Source organism: Mustela nigripes, chromosome 6 (assembly GCF_022355385.1).
Source record: "Mustela nigripes isolate SB6536 chromosome 6, MUSNIG.SB6536, whole genome shotgun sequence".
Lineage (NCBI taxonomy): Eukaryota > Metazoa > Chordata > Mammalia > Carnivora > Mustelidae > Mustela > Mustela nigripes.
This window is the reverse complement of record NC_081562.1, coordinates 52,788,091-52,796,218: the sequence shown is the minus strand read 5'-3', so window position 1 is coordinate 52,796,218 and position 8,128 is coordinate 52,788,091. Positions and strand designations below refer to the sequence as shown.

General features: G+C 39.7%; 1 pseudogene; it reads right to left on the bottom strand.

Moving 5' to 3' along the window:
- The window catches only part of LOC132020274 (pregnancy zone protein-like), a 12,574-nt pseudogene extending 7,374 nt beyond the window's left edge, over window positions 1–5,200 (bottom strand).
- Window positions 5,201–8,128: the final 2,928 nt, after the last annotated feature.

Sequence of the window (8,128 nt, the reverse complement as noted above, 5' to 3'; positions counted from 1 at the left end):
ATGGGAGGGAGACAAACCATAAGTGACTCTTAATCTCACAAAACAAACTGAGGGTTGCTGGGGGGAGGGGGTTTGGGAAAGGGGGTGGAATTATGGACATTGGGGAGGGTATGTGCTTTGGTGAGTGCTTTGAAGTGTGTAAACCTGGTGATTCACAGACCTGTACCCCTGGGGACTAAAAATATATGTTTATAAAAAATTAAAAATTTAAAAAAAAAAAAAACGTGGGAGAATATGGTAGCTGAGTATCCCAAACTGGGCAACCTCGAAGAGGTACTGGAGGTTTCCTTTGAGTATCTTGCACCATTTACACATTCAGAGGACAGAGATGTCTAACATCTCACCCAGGGGAAACATTCTGCTACATGCTGTCCTATCTTGAGATTTTGTATAACTTCTTTCTAGGCACTATCATACTCTGGCCTTAAAGAGATGGTTATATATCTAAGCTGAAAAATCTCTCTGACCAAGTCATATGTTTTCTATGGTTAATAGGATTTTCTTTAAGAACTTAAATTGGATTTTAACCCATAAAAAATATTTCTCTCCTAAGTTGGTGTAAGATCTGTACTTTGTTCCTTGGTAGCTTAAAACCCACTCCCTTTCATCCTTGATGAAGTCCTCACTAACAGTAAAGTCATTCTTTGGGATTCAGCACCATTTCCTCATCACCATGACTCAATATACTGTATCAAACAAGGACAGGGAGATCGTACTCACAGTGAGGAAAATGCAGTGATTTAAGTCCTTCTCTACCACTGGGTCAATGAAGAGGCTCTGGTTGCCCCCGATGGACTCCAAGGAAGCACTTACAGACACTGTCTCATTCAGATAGCCCTTCTCAGGGGTCCCTGTGTGGAGCAGGGAGGCTCCAGGACCACATACTGTCTGGGAAGAGAAGAAGACTGAAATCAGGGAAAAATGGAGGATAGGAAGCATTTTCAACTATGTATGTGTTTTCTATAACAATATATTTATCTTGCTACATTTGGTTGTATAGCAAATGTCAATGGACTAAAAGCATTAAGATGGACGTTCTAGGAATGCCTGGGTAGCTCAGTGGGTTAAGCCACTGCCTTCGGCTCAGTTCATGATCCCAGGGTCCTGGGATGGAGTACCACAGTGGGCTCCTTGCTTGGTGGGGAGCCCACCTCTCTCTCCGCCTCTGCCTACCTCTCTGCCTGCTTGTGTGATTTCTTTGTCTCTCTTTCTGATGAATAAATAAAAATAAATAAAATCTTAAAAAAAAAGATGGACATTGTATCACTGCCTGGTGTAAGAATTATATTTTTTACTCCTTAGTAGTGCCTCACCCACACAGTCTGCTGGAAGTTGCCTCAAGGATGTTAAGTTTTATAGGAATTCTTTGTGTTATAGAGCATTGATATATGAATTCCAGAATATATAGCCATAAAAGTACACATATATAATGAATTGCTGGTGATTATTCATTGTATAACAAGATTTACATTAAGGAAGATCAAGATGGTAGGAAGAGTAGGAGACCTAAATTTCATCTGGTCCCAGGAATTCAGCTAGATAGTTATCAAAGCATTCTGAACACCTACAAACTTAACAGGCCATCAAAGAAAAAAATAGTAACAATTCTATGAACAGAAGAGTGACTATTTTCTGGAAGGTAGAACATGCAGAAGAGTGAGTCTGAGGTGACATAATGGAAGCAAGACCGCAGGTGGGGGAGGGAACCTCCATCAGCTGGGTCCAGCAAATGAGAGAGCAGTGGAGCACAGGGTCAGAACTTTCAGAAGTCTGGGCCACTGATTGGGACCGTGTGGTTTCAGGACCAGTGAGGTCACAAAAAGACCAGGCAGAGCTCCTGATATCGGAGTGGGGAAGCCGGTTACAGAGACAGAGATAGAGGCGAGGAGTGAGCTTTCTGCTCAGGGTTACCTTAAATTGTGATCCAAGGCACAGGAGGCAGATCTGGGGAGACCTCCTCTTTCCTCCTCTGGAGGGCGTGGCACGGGATCCCACTACAGGAATCGGCTGGGTTTGGAGACTAAAAACGGAGCCATGCGCCAGAGACAGAAACCCTTGGTCACAGGCCTCATGAGCTCATGAGCGGCTGGACATCAGGGAGATGGGAGGGATTGACTGCTTTTCTCTGAGGGCGCACTGAGGGGTGCGGCCAGAGCTCTGGGCTCCTCAAGGTCTGAGACTGGCAGACTGCTATCTTCATTCCCATCCTCCAAAGTGGTATGGAAAACGTTCAGGGAACAAAGGCTTCTGAGAACGAGCGAACCGAGGGGATTGCTTAGCCTGGCCCCTGGCAAGGGCGGTGCAATTCCACCTCCGGCAAAGACATTTGAGAATCACAGCAATAGGCCCCTCCCCCAGAAGATTAGCAAGAACATCCAGCTGAGACCAAGGTTACTGATCAATGAGAACTGAGAAAGTCAAGAGCTAGGGGATACAGCACATAGAATTCATGGCTTTTCCCCCATGACTCTTTAGTCTTCCAAAGTTAAATTATTAAAAATTTCCTTCTTTAAAATTTTGGACTAACAGACCAAAATATACCCTAAATCTAGTGTATTGTGTAAGACTGATGCATCACAGACTGTACCCCTGAAAGAAATAATACATTCTATGTTTAAAAAAAGATTTACATTAAAATTTGCTTAATAAACATCCTAACACATGAACACCATGACTGAATTTATATAAATTCAACTGAAAAATTTACATAAACATATATCCATTACATAAAATAACTCATATCTATATTGTAAAATTATTTTCTATATCACAGCAAAACTGAAAACACAATATACTTCCTATTTTCTATGGTTCCTCAGATATTAGCCAAAATCAGTAATTTTTTCATCAACAAATTTTTATTTCTGTCAATAATGTGTAAGCACACACAAGTACACAGTGCATTTGTTTAACATTCTCCTTCATTCTCACCCTGTTGAGGTAATCAATATTAATATATTAATTTTAATCCTTCAAATTTATCTTTACTTAGATAATTTATCTTTACTTACCAAAAAAACAAGTTCATATAAAATGTGTTATACTGCAGTCTTTTTAGTTCTAAATATTGAATATAATTACTCAGATGTACATGCAATCTTTCATTTCCTTTTTCTTTCTTTTCTTTAAAATTTTATTTTTACGTAATCTTTACAAAAAATGTGGGGCTTGAACTTATAGTCCCAAGATCAAGACTTGCATGCTCTACCAACTGAGCCAGTCAGGTGTCCCCAGGTGTTTACTCTCTTGACTTCATCGTTAAGTTTCCATTATCTGTTATATCCTCCCATATCCTACTTCCCCCCACCCACTCGTCCCCTCATATTTCCAGGCACAATTATATCCATTCTTTGGGAATTATCCCAAGTGACACATTTGATACAAAAACTTCCTGAAGCCGTCAGCTCAGTATAATCTCTCCATACTCTGAATCCCTATGAGCTGAAAGAGAATGTGTGTTTCCTACATATTTACTACTTGCAAGGAATTGTGTTAAGCAGTGTCTGTATTAATCCTCCTTGTATGATGCATACCTCATGTTCTTCATATTCATGACAACTAAAACATGAGATCCTTGCCAGTCCCCAAATTTGAATATATAACAGTAAGATAAAATCCCTGCCTACTCACTAATCAGTAAATCATGCATAAAATGTGACTCCTCAAGACTTTAATGATTCAATAGCTGCAGGTTTAAGTCATTATGTATAGAGTTGATTTACAATTAAGCAAAAGAGAGGTATTATTTTCTTATATTGTTTTACTATCCTTTCCTTTCTACTTCCAACATGGACTCTTACACTAAAAACCAAACAAAAACAACAACAACAACAAAAAACCCCGTAAAACCCCCCAAACCAGGCAATCTGACACATGGAAAACTATTTTACTGCTTTTCAAAGTTAATAGGTGTGAAACTAGGAGCAGAGAGTAACAGAGACAGTTTAGTTGTGGCATCTGGAAGTCAAGTTTGGTTCTCTCTCCAAGTGGTCTGCTCTAGCCCAGTCATCATGTTGTATGTATTTTAAGTTATTCCTCAGCAAAAGTATATGCCATGTATCTTTAGATCCAGTCTTCAGAAATGAAAAATCTCAAGATTTTTTTTTAAAGATTTTATTTATTTATTTGACAGAGAGAAATTACAAGTACACTGAGAGGCAGGCAGAGAGAGAGAGAGAAGGAAGCAGGCTCCCTGCTGAGCAGAGAGCCCGACGTGGGACTCGATCCCAGGACCCTGAGATAATGACTTGAGCCAAAGGCAGCGGCTTAACCCACTGAGCCACTCAGGTGCCCCAAAATCTCAAGATTTTTAAATTGCATAAATGCTAAGGTTTTGTTCTAAAGCAGAGAATCTCAGAACAGTTAAATAACCTACCCATAGTGTTGCCTGGGTGGCTCCGTGAGTTAAAGCCTCAGCCTTTGGCTCAGGTCATGATCCCAGGGTCCTGGGGCAGAGTCCCCTGTTGGGTTCTCTGCTCAGCAGGGATCCTGTTTCCTCCCCTCTCTCTGCCTCCCTCTCTGCCTACTTGAGATCTCTGTCTGTCAAATAAATAAGTAAAAATCTTAAAAAAAAAATAACCTACCCATAATCATTCAGATAGAACTGCTCATTTAATCTCTTTCTGGCATCTGGATATTTTTTATGTGAATCATCTACTGTTTCAAAGATATGGTACATGATATAAGTTATTTTTTAAATCCTCCCCACCTATACATTTTGCCCCTCTATTTCTTTGATCTTCAGATGAAAGAAGGGATCATTGTATTATAATTTTATTCAATATACTATTTTTATTCTTATTTGTTATAAGCCTAATTGATGTCTTAATTTAAAAATTAATTCCACATATATTAGATATTTCACTATTTCATAAAGGTTTGGTTAGTATCATTTAATAGATATTAAAATTGGAACCCATCAAGTTGAGTAATTTACCCAAGGTTTCATCTGTAAGTGAGCAATTAAACCACTAAAGTATTACTTAACCATGAATGTTTGCATTTTAAATATTTGCCTTTGTAGGAGTGACTAAATTTTGCAAATACTAAACATGACCTTTAATTTTCTCTTTTTCGTGTTCCCCTGCCACCTTCACCTCTCTGAAGGCAAAGGAGTAGTTACTGGGTCTTTCGGGCAATGGTTCTCATTGATCGCCTGGAAGGCTAATAATGCTGGAGGGATATGGGATGTTTTCTGCATAGTGAGAAGATACCTCTTCTGTTCATGACAACTAGGCTGTGAAGTGTGTTGTTCTTTATCAAATGTTGGATGTTATGTAAAGTAATAAGTTTTCAGTGGGCAGGATGATCGTATGTTGTGCTGGACTGAAAACAGACTGCTTACCATATCTAACCCTGATAAATGCCACTTGCTTCATCCATTCAGCCTTTACTAAGAAATCTGACAGCCCCCACATATTCCCAGATGCTTTCTGGGTGGAATTTAGTGGGAGGTGTTACCATTCACAGCTGTATGTGAGGTAGAGGGATGGTGGCAGAAAAATGTACCCCTACTGATTACTGGGAAATTGTGCACTGAAGAATTTTGAAGAAGAAAGGAAAGTGAGTTGGTCAGAGTTCTGACTTCTGCTTCCTGGGCTCTGGCCTGAAGAGGGCCAATTGTATTTAAGTGGATTAAGCCAACACCAAGAGAAAAGGATCATTTGATCCCTCTGCACGTTTAGGACTCTGGAGGCTGCCTGTATCCATCCGGAATGTAGCTCCATTCAAGGCAGGAGTGCACAGTGGGTAGGGGTCTGAACTTCAAAGGCGATAGGTGACTATAGTACAGGTTGTATTGGAATAGTCGCAGGATTGGAAGCAGGATGCTGTGGCAAGTTGGGGGCTCTATAGGATAAAAAAGAGCTGAGTTGAATGGGAGTCAGTCAGAGAGGTCTTCTGGGACTGTTGGTCAAGGGGCAGAGCTGAGACAAACCAGATGGCTGAAGATTCAGATGATGAAGGCTGGTGGGTGAGAAGCCAGATTAACAATGGCCAAGGAAGTCCAAGAACTCTCAGACCAAAGATTCTGAGTCTTTTACTCCACCAGGAAGGAATGGAGATCACAACCTTCTAGATCCTGTCTTGGGGAGGAACTGGGGAGAGGTAGAAGAGAATTCTTACTATTACTAGATTTCACCAACTTCATAACTGAATAGTTTTTCATTACTCCCTGCCTCCCTACCAGACTGGCCAGTTACCAGGGTCTCTTGCTAAAGATTCAGTAAGTTATCAAAAAACAAAGGAGTTCTACTTCTACATGTGTGATCTACAGTATGGATTAAACAATATGTACTGTAACTATTTTTATAGTCAATGCTTTCCTCCCTAAAGGATGATTCTGTGAAGGTGGGATCTGAGGTTTCAGTGTCTTCTAGTAAAATCACGCCTTCTAGGGACTACTTATTCTTTTTATGATTATGATGACCCAATGGAAAAAAAAAGTGTAGAGAAAAGTGAAAGAAGGAACACTTATGATTCATCTCTTATGATTGCAAGGTATGTTAAGAATTGGAAGGGTATGGGATGCCTGGGTGGCTCAGTTGGTTAAGTAGCTGCCTTCAGCTCAGGTCATAGGTCATGATCCCAGCATCCTGCTTCTCCCTCTGCCTCTGCCTGCCACTCTGTCTGCCTGTGCTCACTCTCTCTGACAACCACATAAATAAAATCTTAAAAAAAAAGAAAAGAATTGGAAGGGTAGCATTTAATGGGAAAGTCAAGGCAAAGATATAAAGAGGAGAGGAAGATAAGTTACAGAAAAGGGAGGAGGGGGCTTCAAGCGAGACTTAGGTTCTGCAGGGTCTGAAGCACTGGTGGAAAGCAGGGCAAGGAGAAGTAGCATAAAACATGAATGAGGAAGTCTGCCTTTCTCCATAGTGAGGGAAAGATCTCAGCCACTGTATTGTGCCCAACTCCGCAAGGCCTCCGAATGGAGCTCAGAATTGGGCAGAGCTTCCTAGAAAAAAGTCATTGCTCTCAGTGATTGCCTCATTATCCTCAAGTCTAACCTCTGACAGGCTCTGAGGCATTTCCAGAGGATAAAATTCATATTTTAATTAGAATGAACTTTCTTTTATTTTGACAGCAAAGCTCCTGATGGACAGCTCCATATAAGAGATTCATCCATGTTATTTTGTAGATATTGAACCAGTTGTATTTTGTTACAGTATCACACTGCTAGGTCATCATCAACCAAATTTTATGTGTCCACTCTCCCAGTGATAGAATCAAGATTACCTCCTTCTTCCTGATACCACAAATAATGCCTTGATAAATATCTTTTTAACATGTTTCATTGGACCCTTAGACAAAATTCTTTGGAGGGCACATACACAGAGGTGGGTTTTCTGGATCTGAGGCATGTTACTCTCCCAGGATGGCTGTAACACACTATGATTCCACCAAATAGTGCAGGAGGATTTTCATATCCTCACATTTCTAATGGCAGGTGGTCTTTACATTTTGCCAAACAAAAAGGTGTGAAGTGATATTGTATCATTGTTTCAATTTGTATCTATCTCACTATCAATGACTTTGGGGTTTTTTTGTTTGTTTGTTTGTTTTTAGTATGCCTTTAGTTTGTAAATTGCTCGTTCATTTCCTTTTCTCATTTTTAAAAATTACAGTTGCTATCTTAGTCTTGTTGATTTCCTGACATTTTTTTTGTATAAATCTAGATACAACTCATCATCATTTTTAGATATTATAGATATTTTCTTTCATTTTCTCATCTGTAACTGTCCATATTATCCTTTATTTCTTAATGTTGCACTGATAATCTCCAACTTCTTTTCCTTGTGATTTAGGCTTTTGTGGTTTGCTTTAAGATATTTTTTCCCAGCCCAGGTCAAGATGGTGGAGAAGTAGCAAGCGGAGACTGCTTCAGCTAGCCGGAGATCAGCTAGATAGCTTATCTAAAGATTGCAAACACCTGAAAATCCATCGGCAGATCGAAGAGAAGAAGAACAGCAATACTGGAAACAGAAAAACAACCACTTTCTGAAAGGTGTTTTCTTTTTGTTAAAAATTCTTTTCTTTTCTTTTCTTTTTTTTTTTTCTTTTCTTTTTGTTTTTTTTTTTTTTTTTCTTTCTTCCTTTTTGAACCTCTTTTTATCCCCTTTCTCCCCAT